The sequence below is a fragment of the Oryctolagus cuniculus genome, chromosome 3, assembly GCF_964237555.1.
Source record: "Oryctolagus cuniculus chromosome 3, mOryCun1.1, whole genome shotgun sequence".
Taxonomy (NCBI): Eukaryota; Metazoa; Chordata; class Mammalia; order Lagomorpha; family Leporidae; genus Oryctolagus; species Oryctolagus cuniculus.
In genome coordinates this window covers 165960193-165982973 of record NC_091434.1, presented here as the reverse complement: position 1 = coordinate 165982973, position 22781 = coordinate 165960193, and the positions used below count along the sequence as shown (strand labels likewise).

The 22781-nt window shown below is 54.9% G+C and overlaps 1 long non-coding RNA gene across 1 annotated transcript in view; it reads right to left on the bottom strand.

The window, feature by feature from the left end:
* LOC138849066 (uncharacterized) overlaps positions 1–22781 on the bottom strand; it is a 49424-nt gene that overhangs the window by 24577 nt on the left and 2066 nt on the right. Inside the window, exon 2 of the long non-coding RNA XR_011387448.1 lies at positions 21243–21448. This is a non-coding gene — a long non-coding RNA (uncharacterized lncRNA). The remainder of the gene's footprint in view (positions 1–21242; positions 21449–22781) is intronic.

Sequence of the window (22781 nt, the reverse complement as noted above, 5' to 3'; positions counted from 1 at the left end):
TAGGAGATCCAGATGGAATTTCAAGCTTCTGGCTTTGGCCTGCCCCAGCCTTGGCTGTTCTAGCTATTTGGAGAATGAACCAGCAGGTGGAAGATCTGTTTGTCTGTCTGTCTGTCTCTCTGTCTTTCCCCCCTCCCTCCCTCTCTGCGATTATGCCTTTCAAATAGATAAATTTTTAAAAATTTAGAATATTTAAGAAACTCAAACTAAGCAACAAAAAACAATCCAATTAAGAAATGGCCAAAGGAAATGCAAGTGGTTGACAAATATATGAAAAAAAATGCTCAAAATCAATAATCATTAGGGAAGCACAAATCCAAACCATAGAGATCGGATCTCAGTTCAGTCAGAATAGCTATTATCAAAAAGATAAAAATACACCAGCAAGGGTGTGGAGAAAAGGAACCCTTATACATTGTTGGTGGGAGCAGAAATCCACACAGCCATTACGGAGAACAGCATGGAGACCCGGCCAAAAGCGAAGAACAGACCTACCCCACGACCCCTCTAGCCCCCTCCTGGGCACACATTCAAAGGAAAGGAAAGTAGCACAGGAAAAGACGTACTGCGCTCCCACGTCCTCCGCAGTGCTGTTAACAGCCAAGCTGTCCACGGGTGCGTGAACGGATAAAGAAACGCGGCACAGACTCGCCATGGAACGGTATTCAGCCATAAAGAAGGGGAATCCTGGGGCAGGCATTTCCCTGGAGGCTGGGATACCTGGGACCCATGCGGGAGGACCTGGGTTCGATGCCCGCCCCTGCTCCTGGCTCCAGCTTCCTGCTCATGCAAACCCTCAAAGGCAGCAGTGCTGTTCCAAATAACCGGGTCCCTCCCCTGTCCTACAAGCGGGAGGCCTGCATTGAGTCCTGGCTTTGGCGCAGCTCAGCCCTGGCCATTGCAGGTATTTGGGGAGTGAACCACTGGGTGGGAGGCTCTGGCTCAGAGAAGATCCCGACATTCGCAGCCATCTAGTCGATAAAACCAGAGACTCTGTAAAGTGCAGTAAGCCCGACGCGGGAAGTCCAGTTCTGAATGTTCTCCTTGGAGTGTGAAGTTCAAAACAAAGCTGATCTGAACTCAGAGTGATGACTGCCAAGGGCTGGGAAGGGCTCTAGAGGGAACTGGGACCAAAATACAGTCAGAGGCAGGAGTGCTAGTGGTCCACTCACAGCTCATGGAACTGGCCCACGCGCTGTGTGAAGAATTGCAAGAGGGCCTGGTGGCTTCCTAACCAAGACAAGGCAGTGGAAATACTCATCGTGGGATTCGGTCAGTTTACGTTGTAACTCATAACAATGTACAATCATGGGGGCCCGCGCTGTGGCGTAGCGGGTAAAGCCATTGCCTGAGACGCCAGCATACATATGGCTTCCGGTTCAAGTCCTAGCTGCTCCACTTCCGATCCAGCTCTCTGCTATGGCCTGGGAAAGCAGTGGCAGATGGCCCCAAGTGCTTGGGCCCCTGCACCCATGTGGGAGACCTGGAAGAAGCTCCTGGCTCCTGGCTCCGGACTGACCCAGTCCTGGTTGTTGTGGCCAATCTCTCTCTCTCTCGCTCTGCCTTTCAAATAAATCATTTTTTAAAAGAAACCCAGAGGCCGGTGCCGTGGAGCACTAGGCTAATCCTCCGCCTGTGGCACCAACATCCCATATGGATGTTCTAGTCCCGGTTACTCCTCTTCCAGTCCAGCTCTCTGCTGCAGCCCGGGAAGGCAGCAGAGCATGGTCCAGGTGCTTGGGTCCCTGCACCCTCATGGGAGACCAGGAGGAGGCACCTGGCTCCTGGCTTCGGGTCGGTGTAGTTTCAGCCTTTGTGGCCATTTGGAGAGTGAACCAACGGAAGGAAGACCTTTCTCTCTCTTTCTCTCTCACTGTCTGTAACTCTACCTGTCAAATAAATAAATTAAAAAAAAAAAAAACAAAAAACAGTCATCATCCCGTTTGGACTTTTTTTTTTTCTTTCAGAAATTCACAAGCATTTCATGAAAAAATTCAAGGCCCAAGAACAGCTAAAACCACCTTTAGAAAGAACACTGTTGGGACTGGTGTTATGGTGCAGTGGGTTCAGCTGCCGCCTTCAATGCTGCCATCCCACGTGAGTACTGGGTCAAGTCCCGGCTGCTCCACTTCTGATACAGCTCCCTGATAATGCCCCTGGGAAAGCAGTGGAGGATGGCCCAAGAACTTCTGCCCCTGCCACCCATGTGGGAGACCAGAATGGAGTTCCGGACTTCTGGCTTCATCCTGCCTTAGCCTCAGCCCCAGCCATTTGGGGAATGAGCCAGCAGATGGAAGACATCTCTCCATCTGTAACTTCCCATCTTTTGGATAAATAAATGACTCTTAAAAAAAAAAAAAAGGGAATAAAAGAAAGAACACTACTGGAAGAATCAAACACCCCAATTTCATAACTTACTAAGAATCTACAATGATCTTGAGTCTGTGGTACTGGCACAAGGATAGACATTTTTTATTTTTTATTTTTTTTTTTTTAATTTTTATTTTTGATAGGCAGAGTGGACAGTGAGAGAGAGAGAGAGAGAAAGGTCTTCCTTTGCCGTTGGTTCACCCTCCAATGGCCGCCGCTGCAGCCGGCGCACCGCGCTGATCCGATGGCAGGAGCCAGGATCCAGGTGCTTTTCCTGGTCTCCCATGGGGTGCAGGGCCCAAGCACCTGGGCCATCCTCCACTGCACTCCCTGGCCATAGCAGAGAGCTGGCCTGGAAGAGGGGCAACCGGGACAGAATCCGGCGCCCCGACCGGGACTAGAACCCGGTGTGCCGGCGCCGCTAGGCGGAGGATTAGCCTAGTGAGCCACGGCGCCGGCTCAAGGATAGACATTTTAATCAATGAACAGGGGCTGGTGCTGTGGCATAGTGGGTAAAGCTGCTACCTGCAGTGCCAACATCCCACATGGGCGCTGGTTTGAGTCCCAGCTGCTCCACTTCCAATCCAGCTCTCTGCTATGGCCTGGGAAAGCAGTAGAAGATGGCCCAAGTCCTTGGGCCCCTGCACCCACATGGGAGACCCGGAGGAAGCTCATGGCTCCTGGCTTCAGATCAGTGCAGCTCCAGCCATTGCAGCCATTTGGGGAATGAACCAGCAGAGGGAAGACTTCCCTCTATCTGCCTCAGCTTCTGAAATAAATAAATCTTTTTTAAAAATTAAAATTAAATTAAAAAATATATATATATAAATAAATAAAACAGGGGGCCAGCACTGTGGCGTAGCAGGTAAAGCCATTGCCTGTGGCACCAGCATCCCACATGGACACCAGTTGGAGTCCCGGCTGCTCCACTTCCGATTCAGCACCCTGCTAATGCACCCAGGAAAGCAGCAGCAGATGACCCAAGAGTCTGGACCCCTATACCCACGTAGGGGACTCAGAAGAAGCTCCTGGCTCCTGGCTTCAGCCTGGCTCAGCCCCTGCCATTGTAGCCATTTGGGGAGTGAAACAGTAGATGGACGATCTGTCTCTAACTCTGCCATTCAAATAAATAATTAAAAAAAATAAATCAACGGAACAGAATTGGAATAAAAAAAAAACATTTCTTAACTGATTTTTCCACAAGGGTTGCCAAGAAAGATATTCAGTGGTAAGAAGAGTTTTCTATAGAAGGTGCTGGGTTAATTGGCTACTCCCATACCAATGAATGACTGGATCCCTGCCTCACACTGTATAAAACATTAGCTCAGAGTCAATCAAAGAGCTAAACATAAAAGCTAAAACTATAGAGATTTTAGAAGAAAATATAGGTGTAAGACTTTATTGAATCAGGTAGTAGGTTCATTAGACATGATATCAAAAGCATAAGCAACCAGAGAAAAAATAGGCAATTGGAACTTTACCAAAATTAAAAACTTTTGGGCTTCAAATGACACTATCAAAAAAATGAAAAAATGGGGCTGGCAATGTGGTGTAGTGGGTAAAGTTGCCACCTGCAGTGCTGGCATCCCATATAGGTGCTGGTTCGAGTCCCGGCTGCTCCACTTTTTTTTCTTTTCTCTCTCTCTCTCTTTTTTTTTTTTTTTTTTTTTTTTTTTGACAGGCAGAGTGGACAGTGAGAGAGAGAGACAGAGAGAAAGGTCTTACCTTTGCCATTGGTTCACCCTCCAATGGCTGCCACGGCCAGCGCGGTGCGGTCAGCGCACCGCGCCTATCTGAAGGCGGAAGCCAGGTGCTTATCCTGGTCTCCCATAGGGTGCAGGGCCCAAGTACTTGGTCCATCCTCCACTGCACTCCCGGGCCACAGCAGAGAGCAATTGGGACAGAATCCGGCACCCCGACCGGGACTAGAACCCGGTGTGCCGGTGCCACAAGGTGGAGGATTAGCCTAGTGAGCCACGGCGCCGGCCCTGCTCCACTTCTGATCCAGCTCTGTGCTGTGGCCTGGGAAAGCAGCAGAAGATGGCCCAGGTCCTTGGGCCCCTGCATCCGTGTGGGAGATCTGGAAGAAGCTCCTGACTCCTGGCTTTGGATCGGCACAGCTCTGGCCATTGCGGCCATCTGGGAGTGAACCAGCAGATGGAAGACCTCTCTGTCTACCTCTTTGTAACTCTGCCTTTCAAATATATAAGTAAATCTTTAAAAATATATGTGAAAAGATGCAGTGGGTGTCATGGGCCATAGGTTAAACCAACTCCTCAGGCACCTGCATCCCATACTGGACATCGTCTGAGTCCCAGCTGCTCTGCCCCCAATGCAGCTGCCTGCTGACGCTGTGAGGGCTCAAGTGCCTGGGCGCCTGCTGCCCCTGTGGGAGACTCGGAGCTCCTGGCTCCAGCCTGGCCCAGCCCTGGTTGTCGTGAACATTGGAGGTGTAAACCAGTGGACATGGCCGGCACCGTGGCTCACTGGGCTAATCCTCCGCCTGCAGTGCTGACACCCCAGGTTCTATTCCCAGTTGGGGCGCCAGATTCTGTCCCGGTTGCTCCTCTTCCAGTCCAGCTCTCTGCTGTGGCCAGGGAAGGCAGTGGAGGATGGCCCAAGTGCTTGGGCCCTGCACTCCATGGGAGACCAGGAGAAGCACCTGGCTCCTGCCTTCAGATCAGCTCAGTGCGCCGGCCTCAGCGCGCCGGCCTTGGCGGCCATTGGAGGGTGAACCAATGGCAAAGGAAGACCTTTCTCTCTGTCTCTCTCTCTCACTGTCCACTCTGTTTAAAAAAAAAAAAAAAAGTGGAGCTGGGACTTGAGTGCAGGCTCTTGGATGTGGGGTGCAGATGTCCCCAGTGGCATCCTAACCACTATGCCAAATGCCTGCTCTGTGTAGCTTAAGTTATTTCTCTCTCACTATGAGGAAGATTGGACACCAGGAGATGTTTCCAATTCCTTTTCTAGAAATTGTTGCTTTGCCCATTTTCTTATATATTGTCAGCAGCTCTTAACACATGGAGGAAAGCAAACCTTTGCTATAATGACCTTTAATTATTTGTCCTATTCATTTGAGGTTTGTGTTTTCTTAAAGATTTATTTATTTGAGAGGCAGAGTTACAGAAAGAGAGAGGGAAAGACAGCGAGGTTTTCTGTCCTCTGGTTCACTCCCCAAATGACTGCAATGGCCAGAGCTGGGTAGATCCAAGGTCAGGAGCTTCTTCTGGGTCTCCCACGTGGGTGCAGGGGCCCAAGGATTTGGGCCACCTTCTACTGCTTTCCCAGGCTATGGCAGGGAGCTGGATAGGAAATGGAGTGGCAGGGACCTGAATCAGTGGCACCCATATGGGATGCCAGCACTGCAGGCTGAGGCTTACCCCACCATGCCACAGCACCAGCCCTCTGGACTTACATTTTTATATACTTAATTATTTTTCCTGCTACGAGACCTGGGTTTTGTTCCCTCCTTATCAAAGCTTTTGCTCTCTGAAATTGTTAAAAGGCAAAGCATCAAACTTCCTCTACACCTTCTCGTATTAAGACTGTGGGCCCAGTTTTCATGTTTAAATTGCCGAGGTGGGTGCGGGGGTCGGAATGCCCACACCACGCTGCAATCTGGCACTCTAAGCTCATCGCCTAGGTGATGGTAACTGGAGACCCGCCTCTGCAAGGCGGGGGGGGGGGGGGGGGGGGTCACGAGAGCGCCACCTTGTGCCTGGGATGGAGAGTGCGCCCCCGCCAGGTGAGCCGCCAGCAACAGGTACCACCTAGGAAGTAGACACCAGGACTGTCCTGCCTTGGCCTGGCACTTCTCAGCCTCCGAAACAGTAAGAGATAAATTTCCATCACTTGTGAATTTGTTACAGCAGCAGGAGTGAGTTAGGACAACGGAATGGGGCCGGCGTTGTGGCACGGTGAGCAAAGCCACTGCCTGTGATGCCGACACCCTTCGTGCCCTGGCTGCTCCTCTTCTGATCCAGCTCCCTGCCTATGTGCCTGGGAAAGCAACAGACGATGGCCCAAGTGCTCGGGCCCCTGCACCCATGTGGGAGACCAGGATAAAGCTCCTGGCTTCAGATCACCCCAGCCCCCACCGTTGTAGCCATTTGAGGAGTGAATCAGTGGATGGAAGCTCTCTTTTTCTAACTCTGCCTTTCAAATAAATAAAATAAACCTTCTCACAAATAAATAAGTAAAATATCTGAAGAAAAGAAGTGGGGATGCTAAGAGCAAACACCGAAGGCTCCCTCTACAGGAAGGGCGAGTGGGGGTGACACCACGTGGGTGACCCCAAAAGGCTGAGAGCTCAAATGGATGAAGGCCCCTGCAGCAGGTGCTCCCAGGATCTGGGAGAAACAAGTCCAGCTCATCTCAGAGCAGAACAGGTCTGCTTATTCCAGGTGTGGGCCGTCAGTCGAGAAGCCTGGGTTCAAGTTCCAGCTCACGCTCAAGCCTAATTCTCGCCATGCACAGCCTGGGTGGGGGCAGAGCTGATGCTTCGGTACTGGGTCCCTGTCTCCGTGTGGGAGACCAGATGGAGCTCCAGGTTCCTGGGCGTTTGGGGAGTTGGGCAACAAATGGGAACTCTCTGTCTCTACTTCCGTGTCTGTATTTCAAATAAATGTTTAAAAGAAAAAAAAGGCCGGCACTGCAGCTCACTAGGCTAATCCTCCGCCTTGCGGCGCCGGCACACCGGGTTCTAGTCCCGGTCAGGGCGCCGGATTCTGTCCCGGTTACTCCTCTTCCAGGCCAACTCTCTGCTGTGGCCAGGGAGTGCAGTGGAGGATGGCCCAAGTGCTTGGGCCCTGCACCCCATGGGAGATCTGGCTCCTGCCATCGGATCAGCACGGTGCGCCGGCCATGGCGGCCATTGGAGGGTGAACCAACGGCAAAGGAAGACTTTCTCTCTGTCTCTCTCTCACTGTCCACTCTGCCTGTCAAAAAAAAAAAAAAACACAAACAAACAAACAAACAAAAAAAAAAACGAAAAAAAAAAAACACTTTATTTTGGTCCTCAGAGAACTTCTGTACTAACATTCAAGTATCGTGACCAGAACAAAACCAAAGATAACCATGGATCTGAGAAGACAGGGAGACAGAAGTGAGACTCGCAGAAACAAATACATAAACAGCAGTGTAGAACCAGTCCCAGACTTCAGATATGGGAACTATCAGATGCCATGTGTACAACAACCACACTGCATCTGGTACAGAACTGAGAGACGAGCTGGAAAATGCCTGCATGGGACATTTTTTCCATAAGATTTTTTATATTTGAGAGATACAGTTATAGACAGAAAGAGAGGAAGACAGAGAGAGAGGTCTCCATCCACTGGTTCACTCCCCAAATGATGGCATTGGTCAGAGCTGAGCTGATCAGGAGCCAGGAGCTTCTTCTGGGTCTCCCACGTGGGTGCAGGGCCCCAAGGACTTAGGCCATCTTCCACTGCTTTCCCAGGCTATAGCAGAGAGCTGGATTGGAAGAGGAGCAGCTGGGACTCAAACCGGCACCCATATGGGATGCCAGCGCCATAGGTGGAAGCTTAGCCCACTATGCTACAGCACCAGTCCCCAGACATTATATATTTTTTAAGTATGTAGTAGCTACAAGAAAGAACTGAAAACACAATAACCAAATTAAGAACTCAAGGGGTAGGTGTACTGGCAGATTAGACACAGCTAGAGAGAGAATTAGTGAACCAGTGGACCAGAGGGCAGCAGAGAGAGACAAAGAGAAAGCACGGAGAATGAGGCTAGAGAAAACCCCATTGCAAGAGGCAAGGGAAAATGGAGCCAAGTCATGGCAGAAGCAATGCTGGCTGAAGGGGTTTCCAGGGGCTGGCGCTGTGGCAAGCGGGTTAAGCCACCACCTGTGATGCCAGCATCCGCCGATTCAAGTCCCGGCTGCACCACATCTGATCCACTCCCTGCTAATGCACCAGAGAAAGCAGTGGAAAGTGACCTGAGTGCTTAGATCCCCGCCACCCACGTGGGAGACCCAGATGGAGCTCCAGGCTCCTGGCTTTTGGCCTGGTCCCACTCTGGCTGTTGTGGACATTTGGGGAATGAAACAGCAGATGGGTGATCTTTGTCTCTTTGTGTGCCTTTCTATGTCTCTCCCTCTAATCCTGCCTTTCAAAAAAAAATCTTTAAAAAAAAGCTAAAATAATTTTCCATGGGCTGGCGCTGTGGCACAGCGGTTAACACCCTGGCCTGAAGCGCTGGCATCCCATATGGGTGCTGGTTCGAGACCCGGCTGCTCCACCTCTGACCCAGCTCTCTGCTATGGACTGGGAAAGCAGTAGAAGATGACCCAAGTCCTTGGACCTCTGCACCCACGTGGGAGACCCAGAAGAAGCTCCTGGCTCCTGGCTTCGGATCGGCACAGCTCCAGCTGTTGCGACCCTCTGGGGAGTGAACCAGCATCAGAGTACCCAGGTTCAAGTCCCGATTCCACTTCTGATTACTGCTAATGTGTTCCCAAGAGGCAGCAGGTGGTGGCCCACGTACTTGGGGTCTCTGTCCTCCGTGTGGGGCCTGGCCCAAACCTGGCTGTTGCAGCCATTTGGGGACTGAACCAGCAATGGAAGATTTCTTCATCTCTCTGCCTTTCAAATAAATAAATATTTAAAATTTTTAAAAAGCGATGAAATTCTGATAGATGAACCCTGAAATTATGTTACGTGAAAAAGCCAGGCACAAAAGGACAAATGAGATTCTCCCTATATGAGGTACCTAAAATAGGCAAGTTTATAGGGACAGGAAGTAGAATGAAGATTGTCAGGGGTGGGGCTAGGAAGGAGGGCTTAATGGGCACAGAGCTTCTCTTTGGGGTAGAAAAAAATCTCAGCTGCTGCCTACAGTGCTGGCCCCCAAGTGGATGCCAGTTCCAGTCCAGCTGCTCCACTTCTGATCCAGCTCCCTGTTAATGTGCCTGGGAAAGCAGCAGAAGATGGCCCCAGTCCTTGGGTCCCTGTACCCATGTGGGAGACTGGGAGGAAGCTCCTGGCTCTTGGCTTCAGATTGGCCCAGCTCCGGCTGTTGTGGCCATTTAGGAAGTGAACCAACAGATGGAAGACCTCGTTCTGCCTCTGCCTCATTGTAACTATGCCTTTAAAAAAAAATTTTTTTTTTTTTAAAGATAATTGTGGGCCGGCGCCGCGGCTCACTAGGCTAATCTTATGCCTGCGGCGCTGGCACACCGGGTTCTAGTCCTGGTCAGGGCGCCAGATTCTGTCCCGGTTGCCCCTCTTCCAGGCCAGCTCTCTGCTGTGGCCAGGGAGCGCAGTGGAGGATGGCCCAAGTGCTTGGGCCCTGCACCCCGTGGGAGACCAGGAGAAGCACCTGGCTCCTGCCTTCGGATCAACATGGTGCACCTGCCGCGGCAGCCATTGGAGGGTGAACCAACGGCAAAGGAAGACCTTTCTCTCTGTCTCTCTCTCACTGTCCACTCTGCCTGTCAAAAAAAAAAAAAAAAGATAATGGTGATAGAAAAACATTGTGGTTGCACTGACTGCTCCTAAATTGTACACTTAAACAGTTAAAATGATAATTTAATGTTTTCTGTATTTTACCTCCAAAAAAAGTAAAAAAAAAAAATTGATAAACCCATAATGAAAGAATAAATTGGAAAGTAAAAAAAAGAAATAGAAGTTGGCGCATATGCTGGTTGGTAAGACAGACTCAGCACGGGCTGCTTATGGAGAGCGTGGAGGGGTTGGGGGGCACCAGGGTCTGGAGGTCCCTTGGACACCCCAGGCTGAGCACGAGACCTCAATGGAAGCAGAGATCGGAACAGCACGGGCAGAGGGAACCACACACGGTGGTTGTGGCTCCCGCAGCCCGAGGCTGTGAAAAGCAGGTGGTGGTAGGGACGGGCAGAGCAAGGACAGGAAACCGGGACTTGGTCCTGAGGTGCGGGAGCCACCCAGGGGCCTGCAGCAGGGAGTGAGGTGGCCGGGCCGGGTCCCGAGTGCCCGTGTGCAGAGCGAATGGGGGGCTCTTACGCAGGCCGAGGGCTGTGGCACCGTATGGGATGGAGTGCCGTTGGCTTGCACCGGGCAAGAGGCCAAGCAGACGGAGCGGCCCCATGGCTCAAAGGGCTTGCAGGTGGAATGGGAAAGGCCTGCCTGGTGATGGGAGAAGGCGGAGAGGCACAGCTGCAGGGAGCTTGGGGCCAGGCGGAGCAGGTGTTGGCCTGGAGAGGGAGGAGCCGGAGAGACGCCGCCGCGGGAAGCCTGGGGATCTATTTCACCGCCCAGGTGCAGGGCTCTGGGGCCAGCACTGGCCTCCCACGAGGAGGCAAGACACCCAGCCCTGCTCAATTATTCAACTGTGACTGCTGTAGCGTGGCCAGCAGCAATGGAGATGCAGGCCGCTCTGGCCGACGGCCCAGGGGGTCACCCACGCCTGCCACTGGGCTGGAGCTGGGGCACGTTTCCCCCAACACCCTGCCCTCCTGCCCACTTCCAGGAGGCCCTGGCTGGGCTGAGTGGGAAGCTCCCAGGGCAGGTGGCGTCCTCACAGTGGCCCAGGGTCTCGGCGTTCACCACCCATCTGCTTGTCACTCTGAAACCCACTTCTGACTCCGGGGTCCCAAGTCAGGGAGGAGGTGCTGGCAAGGCCTAAGGATCGGGTGAGGCCTGCGGGTGCCACAGGCGTCCGGCCTGAGTTGAGTCGGCCCTGTCCCCAGGCCCTCATGAGACCTCACCCAGGTCACCCAGCCCCATAGGCCCTGTCCCTACCCGGAGGCGGGTGGCCGTTTCTTACTCCGTTCTCTGTGGCTGTAAGTGTACAGTGTGGAGCAGGTGGCCTAGAAGAGTCCACTTTAGCTCACGGTTCTGAAGGTTGGCCATCACCAAGATTGAGCAGCTGCGTCTGGTACGGGCCTCTGTTTCGTGGCCGCTCGGTGGGGAAGGGGATGAGAGGATGGGTGTGGGCCTCGCTTTGTACCCAGGTGCCCCAGGGGCCAGCCGGAGCCAGGGAGGAAGGCTTTACCCCTTAAAGGCCCTGCATGCAACACTGCTGCCAGCACCCTATAGTTTAAGATTGATTGATTGACTTGAAAGGCACAGACAGAGAGATCTTCTGTCTGCTGGTTCACTCCCCAAATGGGCCAGGCTGAAGCCAGGAGCCAGGAGCTTCATCCGGGTCTCCTAGGTGGGTAGCAGGGGACAAGCACTAGGAGCCATCTTCTGCTTCCTTCCCAGGTGCATCAACAGGGAATTGGATCGTAAGTGGAGCAGCTGGGACTGGAACTACTTCAGAAGTAGGATGCTGGTACTGCAAGTCGCGGCTTAACCTGCTGGGCCACGGCGCCCGCCCTGCCGACCCCCTGTTCAACGACAGCTGCTCCTCCTGGGTGTGAGCACGGACGCCAGCCCCCACAGGTGGGCAGCGCTGGTCACAGCAATGTTGGGGCACACACAGGACTGCGGGCAGGTGCGTAGGGGACTGCTGAGCGGCCTCCCTGGCTGATGGTCGTGGTGGCCACGTGACCACACGCACAGCAGAGCCCAGGCGGGTCCTGCCTACCCCTTCCACCTTAGTGCCCGCCCCTTCTCAGTGCCCTCAGGGTCCCTGTTTGTTGATGTCCCCAGGCCAACAGGTGTTCCTGCGAGACCTCACACCAGAGAGAATTCCAGGGCTCTTAGGAGAAGGGCGTGGGGACAGCCGAACCTCCCCCATGTGCTGAGACAGGTCGTGGCCGGGACAGAGCCTGTGTCCCCAGGGCTGCTGTGAGAGTGAAGGGACTCCCAGGCAGGTCCAGGGAATGGAGGCCCAGCCAGGATGGCCTCACACCCGAGCAGGTGCAGGCTGTTTGTGGAGGCCGCGTATCAGGAAGTCCCTGTTCCAGGTGACGGTGGGACGCCTGTGCAGAGGCGCATGACTTGTGTGCATTTCTCTTTCAATGCCAAGACTGAGGGCAAGGACCCGGGGTAGTCCGATGGCCCCACCGTGCAGGGTGGAGTCTGGGGGGGGCAGAGGGGCTCGGGTTACTGCCCCACTCTGGAAAGAGGGCGCACGGCCAGCAGGATCAGTGGTCATTACTAATGCATGGGCTGGCTGTGGCCAAGGGACCATCTCAAGCTCCCCAGCTGGGCCTCACCCCAGCCCTGGCCCCAGCAGGGGCTCTGAGAAATGTCAAGACCAACCTGGGGCCAACAGCCAGGTAGCCCCAGGGCCTGGGCAGCAAAAAGGAGGCTCTCGGGACACATCTGAGCCTGCCCGTGCCCCGCTGCCAGCTTGTATTTGAATTTGGTTTTTGCAAGGGAAATGGCCTGCCTCCCAGCCCGGGCCTCCACTCTGGTTGTGCCCCTGTCATCCCTGGAGGTCCAGGAGCAGCTGAGGGCCCCCGGGCTCCAGTCCGCCCCTGGGCAGCAGCTCGGGCTCCCTGGGGTCAGGGTGGAGCTGCTCCCGCATCTTTGGGCACAGGGCTCCTACGAGCTGAGCCGGTTTCCGCACTGATACCTTTGGTTGTGCCGGTCTCCCTGGTACCCTGCCTCGGGGCAGACAGCATCTCAGGCACTGCGGGTGCCCCTAAGCACCCAGTAGGTGCTGTGCGGGCTACCTGTGCACTCACGTGTGCACAGACGGCGAGCGCCTTGCTCAAGGCCGAGCAGAACACACCAAGGTCACGTGCCTACCTCCTTATCACCAGCCCGGGGTTCTTTCCAAGGGACGAGTATACCTCCCCATGAATAATTCGCACCTGGCCAGCAGGGCCCACACGCACCACACCCCTCTTCTCATCTTTCTGGAACATCAATACCCATCTCTCTGCCCTCCCCCGGCCGCCTGTGAGCCGGAGGACCACGTGCTCGAAACTCCCAGTCCGCAGCACCCCCTCCAGGAGAGAAGACCGCCGACTAAGCCCCCGAGGCTGAGCTGACTAAGGGTCCGGCGGGCACCACCCCTCAAGCTGCCTTTGGTCCTGCTGATAAGAGTCTCATTCCTCAGATCACTCACCCGGGTCAGGCCCGGGGCAAATATGAGACACACACACTCACCTACATTCACATGGCAATAAAACATTTTTAAAGAAAGGATTTCGGCCAGCGCCGCGGCTCACTAGGCTAATCCTCTGCCTGCGGCGCCGGTACCCCGGGTTCTAGTCCTGGTCGGGGCACCAGATTCTGTCCCGGTTGCTCCTCTTCCTGTCCAGCTCTCTGCTCACTCCCCAAAATGGTCCCAACACCCAGATCTGGGCCAGGCTGATACCAGGAGCAGGAGCTTCATCCTGGTCTCCCCAATGGATGGGAGGGGCCCAAGCAATTGGGCCACCTTCTGCTGCTTTCCCAGGAGCATTAGCAGGGAGCTGGATCGGAAGTCTCTCTGATACGGGATACTGGTGTCCCAACAGCAGCTTAGCTCACTGCACCCCCAAGGCCTGGCCCCAAAGCTTTTTTTTTTTTTTTTTTTTTAATATTTATTTATTTGAGAGGTAGAGTTACAGAGAGAGACAGACAGACAGAAAGGTCTTCCATCCTCTGGTTCACTCCCCAAATAGCCACAACAGGCGAAGCTGAACCAATCCAAAGCCAGAAGCCAGGAGCTTCTTCCAGGCCTCCCACACAGGTGTAAGGGCCCAAGCGGTCAGGCCATCGTCCACTGTTTTCCCAGGTGCATTAGCAGGGAGCTGGATCAGAAGAGGAGCAGCTGGGACAGGAACCAGTGCCCATCAGGGATGCTGTACCCACAGACAGAGGCTTAACCTACTACGTCACAGTGCCAACCCATTGTTTTGTTTTGTTTTGCTTTTTTGATTTGAGGACAAAGAGAAAGAGGCAGATAAAGAGAGAGAGAACTCTCATCTCGTGGTTTACTTCCCACATGCCTGCAACAGCCAGGACCAGGGAAAGGCAACCGAGGTCTCCCAGGCAGGTGGCAGGAACCCAACACCTAAGCCGTCACTGCGGCTCCCTGAGTGCAGGCCTGCGCAGGGGGACTGAACCCAGCACGGCATCCGACGTGAGATGTGGGCATCGTGACCTCTAGGCCAAACGTCTGCCCCACAATCAAACAGCTTCAATCACAACTTGACACTTGTGATAAGAGGGGCGGGAGGAGATGTACCTCTGCACCTGTGGGGTGGGGGATGCGGGATTCGTAAGTAGGATGAGGGAGAAGATAAGCCTCATTTCATCTCTTTCAGGACTGATCTCCAGGTTGCCTTCCAGAATAGGGCGGGGGTGGCCAAGAGCAGGAAGCTGTGGCCTCAGCTGAACCCGGGCTCCTGAGACCTCTTAGGCACAGAGCTCAGCACTTGGGATGCAGCCAGAGCATGCGTGGCCGTCCTCTGCACACACTGGAGGGAGCCAGACGTCCGGGGCAGGGACTCTGAGTGGACTCTGTCGCTGTCCAATACATGTGTCTGCTCATGGAATGGATTATTCTCAGCATAAATCTAAAAAGGAAGCTGGGGTTAGAATGTGTACGTTTGGGGGCCAGCATTGTAGTGCAGCAGGCTAAGCTCCTGCTCTGACACTGGCATTCCACGCCGGATCATCAGTTCGAGTCCCTGCTGCTCCACATCTCATCCAGCTCCCTGCTGATGCACCTGGGAAAGCAGTAGAAGATGGCCCAAGTGCTTGGGCACCTGCACCATGTGGGAAACCTAGAGGAAGCTTGTTGCTCCTGGCTTTAGATTGGTGCAGCTCCAGCCATTGCAGCCATTTGGGGAGTGAAGTAGCAGATGGAAGACATTTCTCTCTCTCTCTCCCTCTCTTTGTCTGTAACTCTACCTCTCAAATAAATAAATAAAATCTTTTAAAAAATGGTTCATTTTTGGTACAACTTCTACCAGCTGCCAATCTGCCCTCCATACTAACTCCACCCGTCTACAGAAGCCAGTACCACAGGTTGTACGTCTTTTTCATGTTTTCTATTGTAAGCCATACAAGATGACTCACTGTTGTGATTCACACATCTTTAAAATGTTGTATGTTAGGGGCCAGCAGTGTGGTGTGAGGAGTAAAGCCACCGCCTGTGACGCCAGCCTCCCATAGGCACAGTCCCAGCTGCTCCACTTCTAATCCAGCTCCCTGCTGATGCGCCTGGGAGGGCAGCAGAGGATGGCCCAGGAAGCTCCTGGAAGCTGGCTTCAGCCTGGCCCAGCCCTGGCTGTTGGGGCCATGTGGGGAGTGAACCAACAGATGGAAGATGGATCTCTCTCTCTCTCTCCCCTCTCTCTCTTTCAAATACATAAATAAATCTTAAAAAGAAGACCATGGGGCTGGCGCCGTGGCTCACTTGGTTAATCCTCCACCTGCGGCACCAGCATCCCATATGGGTGCTGGGTTCTAGTCCCGGTTGCTCCTCTTCCAGTCCAGCTCTCTGCTATGGCCTGGGAAGGCAGTGGAGGACAGCCCAAGTGCTTGGGCTCCTGCACCCCATGGGAGACCAGGAGAAGCACCTGGCTCCTGGCTTCAGATCAGCGCGGTGCCAGCCGTAGTGGCCATTTGGGGGGTGAAGACCTTTCTCTCTGTCTCTCTCTCACTGTCTAACTCTGTCAAAAAAAAAAATGGATATCATAGCTGGACATATTACAGCAGCCTCCATGAGGCAGCCAGGGGCAGAGATGCGGACATCAGAGTTGAGGCTGCATGGACAGACTCTGTCTATAAGGCCAGTGGTGGCAGTGGAAGCTGGCACATGAGTGGGGTGCATCCTGCCTGGGCTGCTGTGGCCAGTGACCACGCTTTGTGGCCTCAGGCGGTCCTCAAACCTGAGGTCAGGACTCCAGGTTCCTGCTCAGCTGCGGTGCTGAGGCGGGCAGAGGCCTCCAGGGCCTGTCCTTGCCCACAGTAGTTGTAGCCCACCTTGTGACACGGGGGGGGGGGGGGGGGTACATGAGCTGGCATTCCTGCCAGCCCTACTTGGCAACGCTACCCCTCACCTGCAGTTTGATAAGCCCTCCTTCCTACAATGCACCTGTGTCACATCCAGGACCAGGATGGCCACGTGGAGGCTAAACCACATTGGGGTGCTATGAAAATCCTGAAAGACCTCTCGCAGGCTGAACTCGACCCAGACCTGGTGCCATCTGCCTACACCACTGCCTACATCACAAAAGACGCTGCTTACATGGGAGGGGCCCCTTTTCTGCTCTTGGCCGCGCTCTGGGTCCTGCTCTGGCCTCCTCCCCCTGTCCCCTCTTGGGCAGCTCTCCAGCCCACTCAGGACGGGTATCCCTCCACGTGGGGCGGCCCACACCCACATGTGATTATACGTTCACTCTCTCTGAAATAAATCCTGGTCTCTCACTTGTGCACCGCGTTTCTGCCTCAGCTTTCAATTCTTATCTCTGTGGGGCAAGAACTTGGAATAAACATTAAGATGCTGGGGCCGGCACTGTGGCACAGCAGGTAAAGCCACTGCCTGCAGCGCCTGCATCCCATATGGGCGCTGGTTGGAGTCCCAGCTACTCTACTCCCAATGCAGCTCCCTGCTAATGCACCTGGGAAAGCAGTGGAAGATGGCTCAAATCCTTTGGCCCCTGCACCCATGGGGGAGACCCAGAAGAAGGTCCTGGCTCCTGGCTTTGGATCAGCTCAGTTCCGGCCATTGCAGCCATTTGGGAAATGAACCAGAGGATGGAAAATCTCTCTCCCCCTCCCTCTCTCTCTGTAGCTCTATCAAATAAATAAATCTTTTTTTTTTTTAAAGAAAAAGATTAAGATATCTGGGCCCCATACACTTGGATCGCCCCAACCTCTGCCTCTGCCATCACAGTGCCCCCTGCCCTGCTGTGTCCATCTCCTGTGAGTCTCTTATAAAGATGCTTGTCATTGGACTTGGAACCCACCCAGATAATCCAGGATGATCTCCTCCCAATCCTTAACTTGATTACATCTGCAAAGACCCTTGTTCAAGATAAGGTCACATTCGCAGCCTCTGGGGACTAGGCCAGACCTTGGCGGCCATCTTTCAACCCGCTATACCAGCCATTAAAAGCAGAAAGCCATCAAGGATGCTGGAACATCCCCAAGGCCACAGGACTGCAGGGGGATGCAACGGTGGGACAAGAGAGGTGGCAGGAAAAGCCACTTCCTACAAGGCTGACATCCCTTAGGGTCGCCACTTGAGTCCCAGCTACTCCACTTCCCATCCAGTTCCCTGCAAATGCACCTGGGAGAGCAGCAGAAGATGGCCTCAACGCTTGGCCCCATCCAACCCACGTGGGAGACCTGGACAAAGCTGACTCCTGGCTCCTGGCTTTGGCCTGGCCATTTGGGGAGTGAACCAGCAGATGGAAGATCTCTCTCATTCTGTAACTCTGTGTTTCAAGTTAATAAAATAAGAGAGGTAGGAACAGTCATTTTTGTTTGTTTTGATGGTGACGTGGGTGAGGCGGGACGCACAGAGAGCCGAAGTCTAGACCCTGCAAGTTCAACGATTCTAGAAAGCGTGGACCAAGGCAGAGCGCCTTCCAGAATGGTTCTCAGAGTCTCCGCTGGCTCCCTCTGCCAGGAGACAGGGTCAGCGCCTGGAGGCGGGGGCAGGTGCGATGCAGCCTCTGGGGTGCGGTCACCATGGCAGGGAGCAGACAGGCACCGCTTGGGCCGTGGGCGTAGATGGATGTGGCCAGCGGGGAAAGCTGGGACCTCCGGGGTGACAGGAGCAAGAACAGGCACCCAGGGGTACATGAGCTGGCACTGCTGGGAAAGCAGGCAGTGTGCGGGGTCTGCTAGGGGAGCTCCCTGCTCACCCCACGCCAGGTCCTGCAGATCAGTGCACGCCAAGGCCCCCGACGGCTCTGCCTCCCCGGGGCCTGACTGCTTTCCCAAAGCACCTTGGGAAGAGGCCTCACGCCCGGTGCTGGGAGACACAGGTAGAGGGTCTTTTGGAAAAACAAAACAAAAATCACACCTCAGGATTGGAGACCCCAGCCCAGGCCCTGGGGACAGCTCCGTGCCCTGTGCTTTGGGGGACAGGTGGGTGGGGAGACAGGCAGCTACACCTAAAGGAGACGGGGAGCTGCCTCGGCTCTCCATTCCCAGCCTCGATCAACGTCAAAAGCAATTTCCTTTATTGCTGGCACCTGTGGCTGGAACGCAGGCTGCGCAAAATCAGGTTGGGAGCAGGTGGGCACAGTTAATGCCCGCGTACGGCACTATGTTCAGTCACCGGTAAACAAAGATAACCAGAACTCTAAACACGCAGCTCCCGGCTGCCCACACGCCCTGCCCTGGGCAGACCAGGCCCTCAGGGCCATGGCAAGCCGGGGACCCCAGGCAGCCTCCCCTTGCCGTCATCCCACTGCCCCCTACCCCAGCCCCGGAAGTCCCGGTCACTACCTGGTGACTCCTGGGGCCTGCAGGTGGCTGGTGAGGGGGGCAGTAGCACCGGACACCGCAGTTGTTTGGCTGCTCCACAACCCCTGGGCCGGGGCTGCTCCTGCTTCCCGCGGTGCCCAAGACTGGAAGGCAGGCACCACTACCCTCGCTCGCCTCCACTCAGAGACGGATGGCGTGGTCCCGCACTGTCCTCTTGTTGCCTCCCCTGGCCCCTTGCCAGTCGTTGAGGCTGGCGCTCTCGGCGTGACCCCTGCCGAGGTTAGGAAATGGTGACCTTGCAGCGATGCCGGCTGCCCAGGCTGGGGGCTCACGGCCCTCACGGAACGGCGGCTGTGGACCCGATGTGTTGGCCTGGGCCTCAGGCTGTGGGAGTACTGAGTGCTCGCTCAGCCCTGACCTGCAGTCAGCCCAGCAGAAGGTTCTGGAAGCTTGCTGCAGGCCCCGCCCCCACGCACACAGCCAGCACCCTGCCGGCTCGCTCCCCAGTGCCGCCCCTCCTTCCCCAGCCTCTACTCCGGGCCCCTGACACACAGGGCTGCTGCCAGGCCCCAGGCCCCAGGCCCCAGGGAGGAGGCGCCCCCATTCTCTGGCGAGGGGTGGGCATCTTCCAAGGCGGGCTCTGAAGGATGGGCCCCTGCACCCGCCGGGGAGACCTGGAGGCAGTTCTAGGCTCTTGGCTTCAGCCTGTGAAGCCAGAAGCCAGGAGCTTCTTCCGGGTCTCCCCCAAGCACTTGGGCCATCTTTCACTGCTTTCCCAGGCACATTAGCAGGGAGCTGGATGGGAAGTGGAGCAGCTGGGACTCAAGCCGGTCTCTATATGGTATGCCAACACTGCAGATGGCATCTTACTGCCACACCACGATGCTGGCCCCAGTCATCTTTCAAGAATTATTTTATCTGGGTCAGCACTGTGGTGTGGTAGGTAAAAGCCGCCTCTTGCAGTGCCATCATCCCATATGGGCACCAGTTCAAGTCTCAGCTGCTCCGCTTCTGATCCGGCTCTCTGCTGTGGCCTGGGAAAGCAGTAGAGGATGGCCCAAGTCCTTGGGCCTCTGCACCTGCGTGGGAGACCCGAAAGAAGCTCCTGGCTTCAGATTGGCCCAGCTCTGGCAGTTGTGACCATTTGTGGAATGGACCAGTAGATGGAAGCCTCTCTCTCTGCCTCTGCCTCTCTGTAACTCTGCCTTTCAAATAAATAAATAAATCTTTATAAAAATAATTGTTTTATCATCACAATCAGGAAGGCTTCTCTTAAATGACATCTTTCTTGGACGACTTAAAAGCAATGGATAAAAGTGGATTAAATGCCGTCTTTCTTGGAACTACAGAAATTGATGGGGCTGGGGGCACCCAGGGGAGGACTGGCTGCCAGCCTCCTCTCACAGGTGCCCAGGGAGGCAGAGTTGAAGCCATGGATTTAGTGATGGCCATGACAGCCAACTCTGCAGTCCGACTGCTCCACCACAGACCCCGGCCCCACGCCGGCCCCTCCGTGGCTGCTTCAGAAGACGGACAAAGAGCCGCTTTCCTAGAGCAGAAAGAGGGGCTGGACATCCAGGTCCTTGGGCATCAGTGTTGAAGCGTCCACATTTCTGCCGTCCCTGGGCTCCTGTGAGCAGCGGGAACCCACGGGCCAGCGGCATGGACGCCAGCTCTGCTCCCATGGGAAACCCTCCAGGCTCCCTCAGCCCTGGATCAGCCCAGCTGCCTCACTTCCTGGGAAAGCAAGGGCCTCCACATTCAGGTCCCTGTACCAGCTGGCCTGGAACTCCACCCAGGGCCAGGACTGAGCGCCTACTGTATACACACACACCGTGTTTACTGGAATGTAGGACAACATGCAGCTTGTGAAATAAGAACCAACAGTGTTTTCAATTTGCACATTCTGACCTGAAGATGCCACTCAGAGGAATGTACCCTAAAGATATTTGCATTTGGTCACAGCAGGAAATTGGAAACTGCCCACCTGTCCTCAAGGTAGGCATGAGAAGTGTAGGGATGGCCCCAGGCTGGTACGCAGGCAGCCGGCCACCGTGGGGAGGACAAGGTCTACACGAAGCGCTTACAGCTTTGGTTGAAACAGCACACACACCGGAAAGCAGAGACTGAAGGGGCAGGTGTCGCTGGGTCACCTGCATCCCAGGAACCTGGAATTTGGTCCCAACACCGCTTCTGGTCCAGCTCCCTGTAACAGGCCTCAGGGGCACTGGAAGCAGGCCCAAGTCCTTGGGTCCCTGACACCCATGGGAGACCCAGATGGAGTTCCTGGCTCCTGGCTTTGGCCTGGCCCAGCCCTGGCTGTTACGGCCATCTGGGGAGTGAGCCAGCCAATGGAAGATCTCTCTCTCTCTCTCTCTCTCTCTCTCTCTGTCACTTGCCTTTCAATCAAACAAATACCACTTTGAAAAGGCTGGAAGCACGTGCAGCTCCTCTGGGGCACTCCTTCTGCAGTGGGGGCCAAGTGTTCCTTTCAGTGGGAATTAGAGAAAAAGCAAAAATCAAACCCCAAGGCCCCCAAGCAAATCCCGCCGGCTTGCCTCCCTCCTCTTCTTTCCACAGCTGCTGTCTCACCCAGGAGATGTGATGGCCCCCAGGCCAGCTATGTTTCCTGGGTTTGGGTCCAGCAGGGAGAGGCCTACAGCAAGCCCTCTTGGTCCTATTGCCACACACAGCGCTTCCCAAGGCCCCTCTGAGATTGGGTGGGTGGTCCTCTCCGCCACGGGCTTCCTCGCCTTGGGGTGCAGCGGTGGAATGAGATCCTGGAGCTGGCTCCTGGCCTGCAGAGGCAAGAGAAGAAAGGAGCATCAAGAACCTCCTGGGCCTGAGCACCCTGCACACAGCCTCGCATGGATGACGAAATCCAAGCTGAGGCCCATGAGCTCGGGAAATTTGTTTAAGGTAAACCGTGGCCAGGGAGCCAGCAGGGGCCCAGTCTCCTGGACCTGTTCAGGAGGCCCCCTCTGCTGCCCTGCAGGGGTCCTGAGTGGGCCAGACTGGGCAGGGCCTTCTCCTCGCAGCCCAGCCAGCCCTGCCACAGGCAGGCGGGGCTGGGGCACAGCCGTGTGCAGGCTGTCCCTCCCGCCTTCCCCTCACCCAGGACACAAGGGACAGTGTTCACTCCATCAGAGCACAGGCCCTCCATGGGACTCCAACCTCCCAGAGGGGAGGAGGGTCTCCTGAGACGCTCAGAGCTCTCACTTGGAGGGAAGCCAGGCCTGCTGCCCCCAACCCCCGTCCCGATCCCTCCCTCTCATGGCTATGCAGCCGGCTCCCTGGGGTGGGTCTGAGTCCTTGGTGGTCTGAGTACCAGGGGACGTGGGAAGAGGGCTGAGGTGGAACCGGCCCAGACAGACAGCAGAACAGCTGGAGCTGGAAGTAAGAGAGAGAAACAGAGCGAGAGCAGGAGTGGGGCAGGCGTGGGGGCACGGTGAGTTCAGGGACACCCACACCCATGTTGGAATGCTGGTTCCAGTCCTGGCTGCTCCACTGCCGATCCAGCTCCCTGCTGATGCACCCTGGGAGGCAGCAGGTGATGGCTCAAGTGCTTGGGCTCCTGCTACCCACGTGGGAGACCTAGATGGATCTGGTGCACTGCTGCTGTGGGCATTTGGGGAGTGAACCAGCAGGTGGAAGATTCTCTCTCTCTCTCTCTCTCTCTCTCTCTCTCTCTCTCTTTCTGTCATTCTGCCTTTCAAACAAATAAACAAATTTTTAAAAAAGCAGTAATAAAGAAATTCACGGGTCCGGCGCTGTGGTGTAGCAGGTAAAGCTGCCGCCTGCAGAGCCAGCATCCCATATGGGTGCCAGTTAGAGTCCCAGATGCCCCTCTTCCAATCCAGCTCTCTGCTATGGCCTGGGAAAGCAGTAGAAGATGGCCCAAGTGCTTGGGCCCCTGCACCTTCATGGTAGATTTGGAAGAAGCTCCTGGCTTCAGATTGGCATAACTCCGGCCATTGCGGCCAACTGGGGAGTGAACCAACAGATGAAGACCTCTCTCCTTCTCTCTCTGCCTCTACTTCTCTCTGTGTGTAACTTTGAGTTTCAAATAAATAAATAAATCTTTAAAAAAAATTTCACGCAGAGGGGCTGGGATTGTGGCGTAGCAGGTAA